The sequence below is a fragment of the Tympanuchus pallidicinctus genome, unplaced genomic scaffold, assembly GCF_026119805.1.
Source record: "Tympanuchus pallidicinctus isolate F22 unplaced genomic scaffold, pur_lepc_1.0 scaffold143, whole genome shotgun sequence".
Lineage (NCBI taxonomy): Eukaryota > Metazoa > Chordata > Aves > Galliformes > Phasianidae > Tympanuchus > Tympanuchus pallidicinctus.
The window spans coordinates 17,501-35,589 of NW_026294663.1; the positions used below are offsets into that span (position 1 = coordinate 17,501).

The 18,089-nt window shown below is 31.8% G+C and overlaps 1 long non-coding RNA gene across 24 annotated transcripts in view; it reads right to left on the reverse strand.

The window, feature by feature from the left end:
* The window catches only part of LOC128076603 (uncharacterized), a 67,634-nt gene that overhangs the window by 15,612 nt on the left and 33,933 nt on the right, over positions 1–18,089 (reverse strand). For 23 of the 24 annotated variants that reach the window (XR_008204480.1, XR_008204464.1, XR_008204466.1 and 20 more), the window contains 3 exons: positions 7,897–9,660; positions 6,092–7,036; positions 4,696–4,778 (listed from right to left, as the gene is read on the reverse strand). This is a non-coding gene — a long non-coding RNA (uncharacterized LOC128076603). Of the gene's footprint in view, positions 1–918; positions 1,042–4,695; positions 4,779–6,091; positions 7,037–7,896; positions 9,661–18,089 lie in introns of all 24 variants that reach the window. The other variant, XR_008204483.1, reaches the window with a different exon arrangement.

Below are 18,089 nucleotides of genomic sequence, written 5' to 3' on the forward strand. Positions count from 1 at the left end.
CATGTTTTTAACCCTTAAATATCGCTTATTTTCATAGAAATCCCTGTTTTTCACCTGAAATTTCGCTTATTTTCCTAGAAATCCCTGTTTTTCACCTGAAATATCGCTTATTTTCATAGAAATCCCTGTTTTTCCCCATAAATATTGCTTATTTTCATAGAAATCCCTGTTTTTCCCCTGAAATATCGCTTATATTCCTAGAAATCCCTGTTTTTCCCCGAAAATATCGCTTATTTTCATAGAAATCCCTGCTTTGAACCTTAAATATCGCTTATTTTCATAGAAATCCCTGCTTTGAACCTTAAATATCGCTTATTTCCATAGAAATCCCTGTTTTTCCCCTGAAATATCGCTTATTTTCATAGAAATCCCTGTTTTTAACCTTGAAATATCGCTTATTTTCATAGAAATCCCTGCTTTTAACCCTTAAATATCGCTTATTTTCATAGAAATCCCTGTTTTTAACCCTTAAATATCGCTTATTTTCATAGAAATCCCTGTTTTTAACCTGAAATATCGCTTATTTTCATAGAAATCCCTGTTTTTCCCCTGAAATATCGCTTATTTTCACAGAAATCCCTGTTTTTCCCCTGAAATATCGCTTATTTTCATAGAAATCCCTGTTTTTCCCCTTAAATATCGCTTATTTTCATAGAAATCCCTTTTTTTAACCTGAAATATCGCTTATTTTCCTAGAAATCCCTGTTTTTAACCTGAAATATCGCTTATTTTCATAAAAATCCCTGTTTTTCACCTTAAATATCGCTTATTTACATAGAAATCCCTGTTTTTCCCCTGAAATATCGCATATTTTCATAGAAATCCCTGTTTTTCCCCATAAATATCACTTATTTTCATAGAAATCCCTGTTTTTAACCTGAAATATCACTTGTTTTCATAGAAATCCCTGTTTTTAACCTGAAATATCACTTATTTTCATAGAAATCCCTGTTTTTAACCTTAAATATCGCTTATTTTCATAGAAATCCCTGTTTTTCCCCTGAAATATCGCTTATTTTCATAGAAATCCCTGTTTTTCCCCTGAAATATCGCTTATTTTCATAGAAATCCCTGTTTTTCACCTGAAATATCGCTTATTTTCATAGAAATCCCTGCTTTCAACCTGAAATATCGCTTATTTTCATAGAAATCCCTGTTTTTCACTTGAAATATCGCTTATTTTCATAGAAATCCCTGTTTTTCCCCTTAAATATCGCTTATTTTCATAGAAATCCCTATTTTTCCCCTTAAATATCGCTTATTTTCCATGAAATCCCTGTTTTTCCCCTGAAATATCACTTATTTTCATAGAAATCCATGTTTTTCACCTTAAATATCACTTATTTTCATCGAAATCCCTGTTTTTCACCTGAAATATCGCTTATTTTCCTAGAATTCCCTGTTTTTAACCATAAATATCGCTTATTTTCATAGAAATCCCTGTTTTTCCCCATAAATATTGCTTATTTTCATAGAAATCCCTGTTTTTCCCCTGAAATATCGCTTATATTCCTAGAAATCCCTGTTTTTCCCCGAAAATATCGCTTATTTTCATAGAAATCCCTGCTTTGAACCTTAAATATCGCTTATTTTCATAGAAATCCCTGCTTTGAACCTTAAATATCGCTTATTTCCATAGAAATCCCTGTTTTTCCCCATAAATATCTCTTATTTTCATAGAAATCCCTGTTTTTAACCCTTAAATATCGCATATTTTCATAGAAATCCCTGTTTTTCCCCTTAAATTTAGCTTATTTTCATAGAAATCCCTGTTTTTAACCTGAAATATCGCTTATTTTCATAGAAATCCCTGTTTTTCTTCATAAATATCGCTTATTTTCATAGAAATCCCTGTTTTTCCCCAAAAATATATAGCTTATTTTCACAGAAATCCCTGTTTTTCACATGAAATATCGCTTATTTTCATAGAAATCCCTGTTTTTCCCCTTAAATATCGCTTATTTTCATAGAAATCCCTGTTTTTCCACAGAAATATTGCTTATTTTCATAGAAATCCCTGTTTTTCCCCTGAAATATAGCTTATTTTCATAGAAATCCCTGTTTTTCCCCTTAAATATCGCTTATTTTCCTAGAAATCCCTGTTTTTAACCTGAAATATCGCTTATTTTCATAGAAATCCCTGTTTTTCCCCTGAAATATCGCTTATTTTCATAGAAATCCCTGTTTTTAACCTGAAATATCGCTTATTTTCATAGAAATCCCTGTTTTTCCCCTGAAATATCACTTATTTTCCTAGAAATCCCTGTTTTTAACATTAAATATCGCTTATTTTCATAGAAATCCCTGCTTTTAACCCTTAAATATCGCTTATTTTCATAGAAATCCCTGTTTTTAACCCTTAAATATCGCTTATTTTCATAGAAATCCCTGTTTTTCCCCTGAAATATCGCTTATTTTCATAGAAATCCCTGTTTTTCCCCTTAAATTTAGCTTACTTCCATAGAAATCCCTGTTTTTAACCTGAAATATCGCTTATTTTCATAGAAATCCCTGTTTTTCCCCATAAATATCTCTTATTTTCATAGAAATCCCTGTTTTTCCCCTGAAATATCGCTTATTTTCATAGAAATCCCGGTTTTTCCCCTGAAATATCGCTTATTTTCATAGAAATCCCTGTTTTTCACCTGAAATATCGCTTATTTTCATAGAAATCCCTGTTTTTAAACTTAAATATCACTTATTTTCCCAGAAAACCCTGTTTTTAACCTGAAATAGCTCTTATTTTCATAAAAATCCCTGTTTTTTCCCAGAAATATCGCTTATTTTCATCGAAATCCCTGTTTTTCCTCTGAAATATCGCTTATTTTCATGAAAATCCCTGTTTTTCACCTTAAATATCGCTTATTTTCATAGAAATCCCTGTTTTTCCCCTTAAATATCGCTTATTTTCATAGAAATCCCTGTTTTTCCCTTGAAATATCGCTTATTTTCATAGAAATCCCTGTTTTTCCCCTTAAATATCGCTTATTTTCATAGAAATCCCTGTTTTTCCCCTGAAATATCGCTTATTTTCATAGAAATCCCTGTTTTTCCCCTGAAATATCGCTTATTTTCATAGAAATCCCTGTTTTTAACCTGAAATATCGCTTGTTTTCCTAGAAATCCCTGTTTTTAAACTTAAATATCGCTTATTTTCCTAGAAATCCCTGTTTTTAACCTGAAATATCGCTTATTTTCATGGAAATCCCTGTTTTTCCCCTGAAATATCGCTTATTTTCATAGAAATCCCTGTTTTTCACCTGAAATATCGCTTATTTTCATAGAAATCCCTGTTTTTAACCTGAAATATCGCTTATTTTCATAGAAATCCCTGTTTTTCCCCTTAAATATCGCTTATTTTCATAGAAATCCCTGTTTTTCCCCTGAAATATCGCTTATTTTCATAAAAATCCCTGTTTTTCACCTTAAATATCGCTTGTTTTCATAGAAATCCCTGTTTTTCCCCTGAAATATTGCTTATTTTCATAAAAATCCCTGTTTTTCCCCTGGAATATCGCTTATTTTCATGGAAATCCCTGTTTTTCCCCTGAAATATCGCTTATTTTCATGGAAATCCCTGTTTTTTCCCCTGAAATATCGCTTATTTTCATAGAAATCCCTGTTTTTCCCCTGAAATATCGCTTATTTTCATAGAAATCCCTGTTTTTCCCCAAAAATATCGCTTATTTTCATAGAAATCCCTGTTTTTAACCTGAAATATCGCTTATTTTCATAAAAATCCCTGTTTTTCCCCTGAAATATCGCTTATTTTCAAAGAAATCCCTGTTTTTCCACTGAAATATCGCTTATTTTCATAGAAATCCCTGTTTTTCCCCTTAAATATCAATTATTTTCATAGAAATCTTGCTTTTTCCCCTGAAATATCGCTTATTTTCATCGAAATCCCTGATTTTCACTTGAAATATCGCTTACTTCCATAGAAATCCCTGTTTTTAACCTGAAATATCGCTTATTTTCATAGAAATCCCTGTTTTTCCCCTGAAATATCGCTTATTTTCCTAGAAATCCGTTTTTCCCCTTAAATATCGCTTATTTTCATAGAAATCCCTGCTTTGAACCTTAAATATCGCTTATTTTCATAGAAATCCCTGCTTTGAACCTTAAATATCGCTTGTTTTCATAGAAATCCCTGCTTTTAACCCTTAAATATCGCATATTTTCATAGAAATCCCTGTTTTTCCCCTTAAATTTAGCTTATTTTCATAGAAATCCCTGTTTTTCCCCTGAAATATCGCTTATTATCATAGAAATCCCTGTTTTTCCCCATAAATATCTCTTATTTTCATAGAAATCCCTGTTTTTCCCCTGAAATATCGCTTATTTTCATAGAAATCCCTGTTTTTAACCTGAAATATCGCTTATTTTCATAAAAATCCCTGTTTTTCCCCTTAAATATCGCTTCTTTTCATAGAAATCCCTGTTTTTCACCTGATATATCGCTTATTTTCATAAAAATCCCTGTTTTTCACCTTAAATATCGCTTGTTTTCATAGAAATCCCTGTTTTTCCCCTTAAATATCGCTTATTTTCCTAGAAATCCCTGTTTTTCACCTGAAATATCGCTTATTTTCAGAGAAATCCTTGTTTTTCCCCTGAAATATCTCTTATTTTCATAGAAATCCCTGTTTTTCCCCTTAAATATCGCTTATTTTCATAGAAATCCCTGTTTTTAACCTTAAATATCGCTTATTTTCATAGAAATCCCTGTTTTTCACCTTAAATATCGCTTATTTTCATAGAAATCCCTGTTTTTAACCCTGAAATATCGCTTATTTTCATAGAAATCCCTGTTTTTCCCCTTAAATATCGCTTATTTTCATAGAAATCCCTGTTTTTCCCCTGAAATATCGCTTATTTTCATAGAAATCCCTGTTTTTCCCCTGAAATATCGCTTATTTTCATAGAAATCCCTGTTTTTCCCCTGAAATATCGCTTATTTTCATAGAAATCCCTGTTTTTCCCCTGAAATATCGCTTATTTTCATAGAAATCCCTGTTTTTCCCCTGAAATATCGCTTATTTTCATAGAAATCCCTGTTTTTCCCCTGAAATATCGCTTATTTTCATAGAAATCCCTGTTTTTAACCCTGAAATATCGCTTATTTTCATAGAAATCCCTGTTTTTCCCCTTAAATATCGCTTATTTTCATAGAAATCCCTGTTTTTCCCCTGAAATATCGCTTATTTTCCATAGAAATCCCTGTTTTTAACCTGAAATATCGCTTATTTTCATAGAAATCCCTGTTTTTCCCCTGAAATATCGCTTATTTTCATAGAAATCCCTGTTTTTCCCCTGAAATATCGCTTATTTTCATAGAAATCCCTGTTTTTCCCCTGAAATATCGCTTATTTTCATAGAAATCCCTGTTTTTCACCTGAAATATCGCTTATTTTCATAGAAATCCCTGTTTTTCCCCTGAAATATCGCTTATTTTCATAGAAATCCCTGTTTTTCACCTGAAATATCGCTTATTTTCATAGAAATCCCTGTTTTTCCCCTGAAATATCGCTTATTTTCATAGAAATCCCTGTTTTTCCCTGAAATATCGCTTATTTTCATAGAAATCCCTGTTTTTCCCCTTAAATATCGCTTATTTTCATAGAAATCCCTGTTTTTCCCCTGAAATATCGCTTATTTTCATAGAAATCCCTGTTTTTCCCCTTAAATATCGCTTATTTTCATAGAAATCCCTGTTTTTCCCCTTAAATATCGCTTATTTTCATAGAAATCCCTGTTTTTAACCTGAAATATCGCTTATTTTCATAGAAATCCCTGTTTTTCCCCTGAAATATCGCTTATTTTCATAGAAATCCCTGTTTTTAACCTGAAATATCGCTTATTTTCATAGAAATCCCTGTTTTTCCCCTTAAATATCGCTTATTTTCATAGAAATCCCTGTTTTTAACCTGAAATATCGCTTATTTTCATAGAAATCCCTGTTTTTCCCCTTAAATATCGCTTATTTTCATAGAAATCCCTGTTTTTCCCCTGAAATATCGCTTATTTTCATAGAAATCCCTGTTTTTCACCTGAAATATCGCTTATTTTCATAGAAATCCCTGTTTTTCACCTGAAATATCGCTTATTTTCATAGAAATCCCTGTTTTTAACCTGAAATATCGCTTATTTTCATAGAAATCCCTGTTTTTCCCCTGAAATATCGCTTATTTTCATAGAAATCCCTGTTTTTCCCCTGAAATATCGCTTATTTTCATAGAAATCCCTGTTTTTCCCCTGAAATATCGCTTATTTTCATAGAAATCCCTGTTTTTCCCCTGAAATATCGCTTATTTTCATAGAAATCCCTGTTTTTAACCCTTAAATATCGCTTATTTTCATAGAAATCCCTGTTTTTCCCCTGAAATATCGCTTATTTTCATAGAAATCCCTGTTTTTAACCCTGAAATATCGCTTATTTTCATAGAAATCCCTGTTTTTCCCCTGAAATATCGCTTATTTTCATAGAAATCCCTGTTTTTAACCTGAAATATCGCTTATTTTCATAGAAATCCCTGTTTTTCCCCTTAAATATCGCTTATTTTCATAGAAATCCCTGTTTTTCCCCTGAAATATCGCTTATTTTCATAGAAATCCCTGTTTTTAACCTGAAATATCGCTTATTTTCATAGAAATCCCTGTTTTTCCCCTGAAATATCGCTTATTTTCATAGAAATCCCTGTTTTTCCCCTGAAATATCGCTTATTTTCATAGAAATCCCTGTTTTTCCCCTGAAATATCGCTTATTTTCATAGAAATCCCTGTTTTTCCCCTGAAATATCGCTTATTTTCATAGAAATCCCTGTTTTTCCCCTGAAATATCGCTTATTTTCATAGAAATCCCTGTTTTTCCCCTGAAATATCGCTTATTTTCATAGAAATCCCTGTTTTTCCCCTGAAATATCGCTTATTTTCATAGAAATCCCTGTTTTTCCCCTGAAATATCACTTATTTTCATAGAAATCCCTGTTTTTCCCCTGAAATATCGCTTATTTTCATAGAAATCCCTGTTTTTCCCCTGAAATATCGCTTATTTTCATAGAAATCCCTGTTTTTCCCCTTAAATATCGCTTATTTTCATAGAAATCCCTGTTTTTCCCCTGAAATATCGCTTATTTTCATAGAAATCCCTGTTTTTCCCCTTAAATATCGCTTATTTTCATAGAAATCCCTGTTTTTCCCTGAAATATCGCTTATTTTCATAGAAATCCCTGTTTTTCCCCTTAAATATCGCTTATTTTCATAGAAATCCCTGTTTTTCCCCTGAAATATCGCTTATTTTCATCGAAATCCCTGTTTTTCCCCTTAAATATCGCTTATTTTCATAGAAATCCCTGTTTTTCACCTGAAATATCGCTTATTTTCATAGAAATCCCTGTTTTTCCCCTGAAATATCGCTTATTTTCATAGAAATCCCTGTTTTTCCCCTTAAATATCGCTTATTTTCAGAGAAATCCCTGTTTTTCCCCTGAAATATCGCTTATTTTCATAGAAATCCCTGTTTTTCCCCTGAAATATCGCTTATTTTCATAGAAATCCCTGTTTTTCCCCTGAAATATCGCTTATTTTCATAGAAATCCCTGTTTTTCCCCTGAAATATCGCTTATTTTCATAGAAATCCCTGTTTTTCCCCTGAAATATCGCTTATTTTCATAGAAATCCCTGTTTTTCCCCTGAAATATCGCTTATTTTCATAGAAATCCCTGTTTTTCCCCTGAAATATCGCTTATTTTCATAGAAATCCCTGTTTTTCCCCTGAAATATCGCTTATTTTCATAGAAATCCCTGTTTTTCCCCTGAAATATCGCTTATTTTCCTAGAAATCCCTGTTTTTCCCCTTAAATATCGCTTATTTTCATAGAAATCCCTGTTTTTAACCTGAAATATCGCTTATTTTCATAGAAATCCCTGTTTTTCCCCTTAAATATCGCTTATTTTCATAGAAATCCCTGTTTTTAACCTGAAATATCGCTTATTTTCATAGAAATCCCTGTTTTTCCCCTTAAATATCGCTTATTTTCATAGAAATCCCTGTTTTTAACCTGAAATATCGCTTATTTTCATAGAAATCCCTGTTTTTCCCCTGAAATATCGCTTATTTTCATAGAAATCCCTGTTTTTCCCCTGAAATATCGCTTATTTTCATAGAAATCCCTGTTTTTCCCCTGAAATATCGCTTATTTTCATAGAAATCCCTGTTTTTCCCCTGAAATATCGCTTATTTTCATAGAAATCCCTGTTTTTCCCCTGAAATATCGCTTATTTTCATAGAAATCCCTGTTTTTCCCCTGAAATATCGCTTATTTTCATAGAAATCCCTGTTTTTCCCCTGAAATATCGCTTATTTTCATAGAAATCCCTGTTTTTCCCCTTAAATATCGCTTATTTTCATAGAAATCCCTGTTTTTCCCCTTAAATATCGCTTATTTTCATAGAAATCCCTGTTTTTCCCCTTAAATATCGCTTATTTTCATAGAAATCCCTGTTTTTCCCCTGAAATATCGCTTATTTTCATAGAAATCCCTGTTTTTCCCCTGAAATATCGCTTATTTTCATAGAAATCCCTGTTTTTCCCCTGAAATATCGCTTATTTTCATAGAAATCCCTGTTTTTCCCCTGAAATATCGCTTATTTTCATAGAAATCCCTGTTTTTCCCCTTAAATATCGCTTATTTTCATAGAAATCCCTGTTTTTCCCCTGAAATATCGCTTATTTTCATAGAAATCCCTGTTTTTAACCCTTAAATATCGCTTATTTTCATAGAAATCCCTGTTTTTAACCTGAAATATCGCTTATTTTCATAGAAATCCCTGTTTTTCCCCTGAAATATCACTTATTTTCATAGAAATCCCTGTTTTTCCCCTGAAATATCGCTTATTTTCATAGAAATCCCTGTTTTTCCCCTGAAATATCGCTTATTTTCATAGAAATCCCTGTTTTTCCCCTGAAATATCGCTTATTTTCATAGAAATCCCTGTTTTTCCCCTGAAATATCGCTTATTTTCATAGAAATCCCTGTTTTTCCCCTGAAATATCGCTTATTTTCATAGAAATCCCTGTTTTTCCCCTGAAATATCGCTTATTTTCATAGAAATCCCTGTTTTTCCCCTGAAATATCGCTTATTTTCATAGAAATCCCTGTTTTTCCCCTGAAATATCGCTTATTTTCATAGAAATCCCTGTTTTTCCCCTGAAATATCGCTTATTTTCATAGAAATCCCTGTTTTTCCCCTGAAATATCGCTTATTTTCATAGAAATCCCTGTTTTTCCCCTTAAATATCGCTTATTTTCATAGAAATCCCTGTTTTTCCCCTGAAATATCGCTTATTTTCATAGAAATCCCTGTTTTTCCCCTGAAATATCGCTTATTTTCATAGAAATCCCTGTTTTTCCCCTGAAATATCGCTTATTTTCATAGAAATCCCTGTTTTTCCCCTGAAATATCGCTTATTTTCATAGAAATCCCTGTTTTTAACCTGAAATATCGCTTATTTTCATAGAAATCCCTGTTTTTCCCCTGAAATATCGCTTATTTTCATAGAAATCCCTGTTTTTCAACTGAAATATCGCTTATTTTCATGGAAATCCCTGTTTTTCCCCTTAAATATCGCTTACTTTCATAGAAATCCCTGTTTTTCACCTGAAATATCGCTTATTTAAATAGAAATCCCTGTTTTTAACCTGAAATATCGCTTATTTTCATAGAAATCCCTGTTTTTCCCCTGAAATATCGCTTATTTTCATAGAAATCCCTGTTTTTCCCCTGAAATATCGCTTATTTTCATAGAAATCCCTGTTTTTAACCTGAAATATCGCTTATTTTCCTAGAAATCCCTGTATTTCCCCGAAAATATCGCTTATTTTCATAGAAATCCCTGTTTTTCACCTGAAATATCGCTTATTTTCATAGAAATCCCTGTTTTTCCCCTGAAATATCGCTTATTTTCATAGAAATCCCTGTTTTTCCCCTGAAATATCGCTTATTTTCATAGAAATCCCTGTTTTTCACCTGAAATATCGCTTATTTTCCTAGAAATCCCTGTATTTCCCCGAAAATATCGCTTATTTTCATAGAAATCCCTGTTTTTCCCCTGAAATATCGCTTATTTTCATAGAAATCCCTGTTTTTCCCCTTAAATATCACTTATTTTCATAGAAATCCCTGTTTTTCCCCTGAAATATCGCTTATTTTCATAGAAATCCCTGTTTTTCACGTTAAATATCGCTTATTTTCATAGAAATCCCTGTTTTTCCCCTTAAATATCGCTGATTTTCATAGAAATCCCTGTTTTTCCCCTGAAATATCGCTTATTTTCATAGAAATCCCTGTTTTTAACCCTTAAATATCGCTGATTTTCATAGAAATCCCTGTTTTTAACCTGAAATATCGCTTATTTTCATAGAAATCCCTGTTTTTCCCCTGAAATATCACTTATTTTCATAGAAATCCCTGTTTTTCCCCTGAAATATCGCTTATTTTCCTAGTAATCCCTGTTTTTCAAGAGAAATATCGCTTATTTTCATAGAAATCCCTGTTTTTCACCTTAAATATCGCTTATTTTAATAGAAATCCCAGTTGTTCAACAGAAATATCGCTTATTTTCCTAGAAATCCCTGTTTTTCCCCTTAAATATCGCTTATTTTCATAAAAATCCCTGTTGTTCAACTGAAATATCGCTTATTTTCATAGAAATCCCTGTTTTTCCCCTGAAATATCGCTTATTTTAATAGAAATCCCTGTTTTTCCCCTGAAATATCGCTTATTTTCATAAAAATCCCTGTTGTTCCCCATAAATATCGCTTATTTTCATAGAAATCCCTGTTTTTCCCCTTAAATATCACTTATTTTCATAGAATTCCCTGTTTTTCCCCTTAAATATAGCTTATTTTCATAGAAATCCCTGTTTTTCCCCTGAAATATCGCTTATTTTCATAGAAATCCCTGTTTTTACCTGAAATATCGCTTATTTTCATAGAAATCCTTGTTTTTCACCTGAAATATCGCTTATTTTCATAGAAATCCCTGTTTTTCCCCTGAAATATCGCTTATTTTCATAGAAATCCCTGTTTTTAACCTGAAATATCGCTTATTTTCATAGAAATCCCTGTTTTTCCCCTGAAATATCGCTTATTTTCATAGAAATCCCTGTTTTTCAACTGAAATATCGCTTATTTTCATAGAAATCCCTGTTTTTCCCCTTAAATATCGCTTACTTTCATAGAAATCCCTGTTTTTCACCTGAAATATCGCTTATTTAAATAGAAATCCCTGTTTTTAACCTGAAATATCGCTTATTTTCATAGAAATCCCTGTTTTTCCCCTGAAATATCGCTTATTTTCATAGAAATCCCTGTTTTTCCCCTGAAATATCGCTTATTTTCCTAGAAATCCCTGTTTTTAACCTGAAATATCGATTATTTTCCTAGAAATCCCTGTATTTCCCCGAAAATATCGCTTATTTTCATAGAAATCCCTGTTTTTCACCTGAAATATCGCTTATTTTCATAGAAATCCCTGTTTTTCCCCTGAAATATCGCTTATTTTCATAGAAATCCCTGTTTTTCCCCTGAAATATCGCTTATTTTCATAGAAATCCCTGTTTTTCACCTGAAATATCGCTTATTTTCCTAGAAATCCCTGTATTTCCCCGAAAATATCGCTTATTTTCATAGAAATCCCTGTTTTTCCCCTGAAATATCGCTTATTTTCATAGAAATCCCTGTTTTTCCCCTTAAATATCACTTATTTTCATAGAAATCCCTGTTTTTCCCCTGAAATATCGCTTATTTTCATAGAAATCCCTGTTTTTCACGTTAAATATCGCTTATTTTCATAGAAATCCCTGTTTTTCCCCTTAAATATCGCTTATTTTCATAGAAATCCCTGTTTTTCCCCTGAAATATCGCTTATTTTCATAGAAATCCCTGTTTTTCCCCTGAAATATCGCTTATTTTCATAGAAATCCCTGTTTTTAACCTGAAATATCGCTTATTTTCATAGAAATCCCTGTTTTTCCCCTGAAATATCGCTTATTTTCATAGAAATCCCTGTTTTTCCCCTGAAATATCGCTTATTTTCCTAGTAATCCCTGTTTTTCAAGAGAAATATCGCTTATTTTCATAGAAATCCCTGTTTTTCACCTTAAATATCGCTTATTTTAATAGAAATCCCAGTTGTTCAACAGAAATATCGCTTATTTTCCTAGAAATCCCTGTTTTTCCCCTTAAATATCGCTTATTTTCATAAAAATCCCTGTTGTTCAACTGAAATATCGCTTATTTTCATAGAAATCCCTGTTTTTCCCCTGAAATATCGCTTATTTTAATAGAAATCCCTGTTTTTCCCCTGAAATATCGCTTATTTTCATAAAAATCCCTGTTGTTCCCCATAAATATCACTTATTTTCATAGAATTCCCTGTTTTTCCCCTTAAATATAGCTTATTTTCATAGAAATCCCTGTTTTTCCCCTGAAATATCGCTTATTTTCCTAGAAATCCCTGTTTTTAACCACTAAATATCGCTTATTTTCATAGAAATCCCTGTTTTTAACCACTAAATATCGCTTATTTCCCTAGAAATCCCTGTTGTTCAACTGAAATATCGCTTATTTTCATAGAAATCCTTATTTTTCACCTTAAATATCGCTTATTTTCATAGAAATCCCTGTTTTTCAACTGAAATATCGCTTTTTTTCCATAGAAATCCCTGTTTTTCACCATAAATATCGATTATTTTCATAGAAATCCCTATTTTTAACCTTAAATATCGCTTATTTTCATAAAAATCCCTGTTGTTCCCCTTAAATATCGCTTATTTTCATAGAAATCCCTGTTTTTCCCCTTAAATATGGCTTATTTTCATAGAAATCCCTGTTTTTCCCCTTAAATATCGCTTATTTTCATAGAAATCCCTGTTTTTCACCTTAAATATCGCTTATTTTCATAGAAATCCCTGTTTTAACCTTAAATATCGCTTATTTTCATAGAAATCCCTGTTTTTCCCCTGAAATATCACTTATTTTCATAGAAATCCCTATTGTTCAACTGAAATATCGCTTATTTTCATAGAAATCCCTGTTTTTCACCTGAAATATCGCTTATTTTCATAGAAATCCCTGTTTTTCCCCTGAAATATCGCTTATTTTCATAGAAATCCCTGTTTTTCCCCATAAATATCGCTTATTTTCATAGAAATCCCTGTTTTTCCCCTTAAATATCGCTTATTTTCATAGAAATCCCTGTTTTTAACCACTAAATATCGCTTATTTTCATAGAAATCCCTGTTTTTCCCCATAAATATCGCTTATTTTCCTAAAAAAACCTGTTTTTCCCCTGAAATATGGCTTATTTTCCTAGAAATCCCTGTTTTTCACCTGAAATATGGCTTATTTTCATAAAAATCCCTGTTTTTCCCCTGAAATATCGCTTATTTTCATAGAAATCCCTGTTTTTCCCCTGAAATATCGCTTATTTTCAGAGAAATCCTTGTTTTTCCCCTTAAATATCGCTTATTTTCATAGAAATCCCTGTTTTTCACCTGAAATATCGCTTATTTTCATAGAAATCCCTGTTTTTAACCTGAAATATCGCTTATTTTCCTAGAAATCCCTGTTTTTAACCTGAAATATCGCTTATTTTCATAGAAATCCCTGTTTTTAATCTGAAATATCGCTTATTTTCATAAAAATCCCTGTTGTTCAACTGAAATATTGCTTATTTTCATAGAAATCCCTGTTTTTCCCCTTAAATATCACTTATTTTCATAGAAATCCCTGTTTTTCCCCTGAAATATCGCTTATTTTCATAGAAATCCCTGTTTTTCCCCTTAAATATCACTTATTTTCATAGAAATCCCTGTTTTTCCCCTGAAATATCGCTTATTTTCATAGAAATCCCTGTTTTTCACGTTAAATATCGCTTATTTTCATAGAAATCCCTGTTTTTCCCCTTAAATATCGCTGATTTTCATAGAAATCCCTGTTTTTCCCCTGAAATATCGCTTATTTTCATAGAAATCCCTGTTTTTCCCCTGAAATATCGCTTATTTTCATAGAAATCCCTGTTTTTAACCTGAAATATCGCTTATTTTCATAGAAATCCCTGTTTTTCCCCTGAAATATCACTTATTTTCATAGAAATCCCTGTTTTTCCCCTGAAATATCGCTTATTTTCCTAGTAATCCCTGTTTTTCAAGAGAAATATCGCTTATTTTCATAGAAATCCCTGTTTTTCACCTGAAATATCGCTTATTTTCATAGAAATCCCAGTTGTTCAACAGAAATATCGCTTATTTTCCTAGAAATCCCTGTTTTTCCCCTTAAATATCGCTTATTTTCATAAAAATCCCTGTTGTTCAACTGAAATATCGCTTATTTTCATAGAAATCCCTGTTTTTCCCCTGAAATATCGCTTATTTTAATAGAAATCCCTGTTTTTCCCCTGAAATATCGCTTATTTTCATAAAAATCCCTGTTGTTCCCCATAAATATCGCTTATTTTCATAGAAATCCCTGTTTTTCCCCTTAAATATCACTTATTTTCATAGAATTCCCTGTTTTTCCCCTTAAATATAGCTTATTTTCATAGAAATCCCTGTTTTTCCCCTGAAATATCGCTTATTTTCCTAGAAATCCCTGTTTTTAACCACTAAATATCGCTTATTTTCATAGAAATCCCTGTTTTTAACCACTAAATATCGCTTATTTCCCTAGAAATCCCTGTTGTTCAACTGAAATATCGCTTATTTTCATAGAAATCCTTATTTTTCACCTTAAATATCGCTTATTTTCATAGAAATCCCTGTTTTTCAACTGAAATATCGCTTTTTTTCCAAGAAATCCCTGTTTTTCACCATAAATATCGATTATTTTCATAGAAATCCCTATTTTTAACCTTAAATATCGCTTATTTTCATAAAAATCCCTGTTGTTCCCCTTAAATATCGCTTATTTTCATAGAAATCCCTGTTTTTCCCCTTAAATATGGCTTATTTTCATAGAAATCCCTGTTTTTCCCCTTAAATATCGCTTATTTTCATAGAAATCCCTGTTTTTCACCTTAAATATCGCTTATTTTCATAGAAATCCCTGTTTTAACCTTAAATATCGCTTATTTTCATAGAAATCCCTGTTTTTCCCCTGAAATATCACTTATTTTCATAGAAATCCCTATTGTTCAACTGAAATATCGCTTATTTTCATAGAAATCCCTGTTTTTCACCTGAAATATCGCTTATTTTCATAGAAATCCCTGTTTTTCCCCTGAAATATCGCTTATTTTCATAGAAATCCCTGTTTTTCCCCATAAATATCGCTTATTTTCATAGAAATCCCTGTTTTTCCCCTTAAATATCGCTTATTTTCATAGAAATCCCTGTTTTTAACCACTAAATATCGCTTATTTTCATAGAAATCCCTGTTTTTCCCCATAAATATCGCTTATTTTCCTAAAAAAACCTGTTTTTCCCCTGAAATATGGCTTATTTTCCTAGAAATCCCTGTTTTTCACCTGAAATATGGCTTATTTTCATAAAAATCCCTGTTTTTCCCCTGAAATATCGCTTATTTTCATAGAAATCCCTGTTTTTCCCCTGAAATATCGCTTATTTTCAGAGAAATCCTTGTTTTTCCCCTTAAATATCGCTTATTTTCATAGAAATCCCTGTTTTTCACCTGAAATATCGCTTATTTTCATAGAAATCCCTGTTTTTAACCTGAAATATCGCTTATTTTCCTAGAAATCCCTGTTTTTAACCTGAAATATCGCTTATTTTCATAGAAATCCCTGTTTTTAATCTGAAATATCGCTTATTTTCATAAAAATCCCTGTTGTTCAACTGAAATATTGCTTATTTTCATAGAAATCCCTGTTTTTCCCCTTAAATATCACTTATTTTCATAGAAATCCCTGTTTTTAACCTGAAATATCGCTTATTTTCATAGAAATCCCTGTTTTTCCCCGAAAATATCGCTTATTTTCATAGAAATCCCTGTTTTTCCCCATAAATATCGCTTATTTTCATAGAAATCCCTGTTTTTAACCACTAAATATCGCTTATTTTCCTTGAAAAACCTGTTTTTCCCCTGAAATATGGCTTATTTTCCTAGAAATCCCTGTTTTTCACCTGAAATATCGCTTATTTTCATAAAAATCCCTGTTTTTCCCCTTAAATATGGCTTATTTTCATAAAAATCCCTGTTTTTCCCCTGAAATATTGCTTATTTTCATAGAAATCCTTGTTTTTCCCCGAAAATATCGCTTATTTTCATAGAAATCCCTGTTTTTCCCCTGAAATATCACTTATTTTCATAGAAATCCCTGTTTTTCACCTGAAATATCGCTTATTTTCATAGAAATCCCTATTTTTCCCCTGAAATATCACTTATTTTCATAGAAATCCCTGTTTTTAACCTGAAATATCGCTTATTTTCCTAGAAATCCCTGTTTTTCACCTGAAATATCGCTTATTTTCATAGAAATCCCTGTTTTTCACCTGAAATATCGCTTATTTTCATAAAAATCCCTGTTGTTCAACTGAAATATCGCTTATTTTCATAGAAATCCCTGTTTTTCCCCTGAAATATGGCTTATTTTCATAGAAATCCCTGTTTTTAACCCTTAAATATCGCTGATTTTCATAGAAATCCCTGTTTTTCCCCTGAAATATCACTTATTTTCGTAGAAATCCCTGTTTTTCACCTGAAATATCGCTTATTTTCATAGAAATCCCTGTTTTTCACCTTAAATATCACTTATTTTCGTAGATATCCCTGTTTTTAACCCTTAAATATCGCTTATTTTCATAGAAATCCGTTTTTTCCATTCAATATCGCTTATTTTCATAGAAATCCCTGTTTTTCCCCTGAAATATCGCTTATTTTCCTAGAAATCCCTGTTTTTAACCTGAAATATCGATTATTTTCCTAGAAATCCCTGTATTTCCCCGAAAATATCGCTTATTTTCATAGAAATCCTTGTTTTTCACCTGAAATATCGCTTATTTTCATAGAAATCCCTGTTTTTCCCCTGAAATATCGCTTATTTTCATAGAAATCCCTGTTTTTCCCCTGAAATATCGCTTATTTTCATAGAAATCCCTGTTTTTCACCTGAAATATCACTTATTTTCCTAGAAATCCCTGTATTTCCCCGAAAATATCGCTTATTTTCATAGAAATCCCTGTTTTTCCCCTGAAATATCGCTTATTTTCATAGAAATCCCTGTTTTTCCCCTTAAATATCACTTATTTTCATAGAAATCCCTGTTTTTCCCCTGAAATATCGCTTATTTTCATAGAAATCCCTGTTTTTCACGTTAAATATCGCTTATTTTCATAGAAATCCCTGTTTTTCCCCTTAAATATCGCTGATTTTCATAGAAATCCCTGTTTTTCCCCTGAAATATCGCTTATTTTCATAGAAATCCCTGTTTTTCCCCTGAAATATCGCTTATTTTCATAGAAATCCCTGTTTTTAACCTGAAATATCGCTTATTTTCATAGAAATCCCTGTTTTTCCCCTGAAATATCACTTATTTTCATAGAAATCCCTGTTTTTCCCCTGAAATATCGCTTATTTTCCTAGTAATCCCTGTTTTTCAAGAGAAATATCGCTTATTTTCATAGAAATCCCTGTTTTTCACCTTAAATATCGCTTATTTTAATAGAAATCCCAGTTGTTCAACAGAAATATCGCTTATTTTCCTAGAAATCCCTGTTTTTCCCCTTAAATATCGCTTATTTTCATAAAAATCCCTGTTGTTCAACTGAAATATCGCTTATTTTCATAGAAATCCCTGTTTTTCCCCTGAAATATCGCTTATTTTAATAGAAATCCCTGTTTTTCCCCTGAAATATCGCTTATTTTCATAAAAATCCCTGTTGTTCCCCATAAATATCGCTTATTTTCATAGAAATCCCTGTTTTTCCCCTTAAATATCACTTATTTTCATAGAATTCCCTGTTTTTCCCCTTAAATATAGCTTATTTTCATAGAAATCCCTGTTTTTCCCCTGAAATATCGCTTATTTTCATAGAAATCCCTGTTTTTACCTGAAATATCGCTTATTTT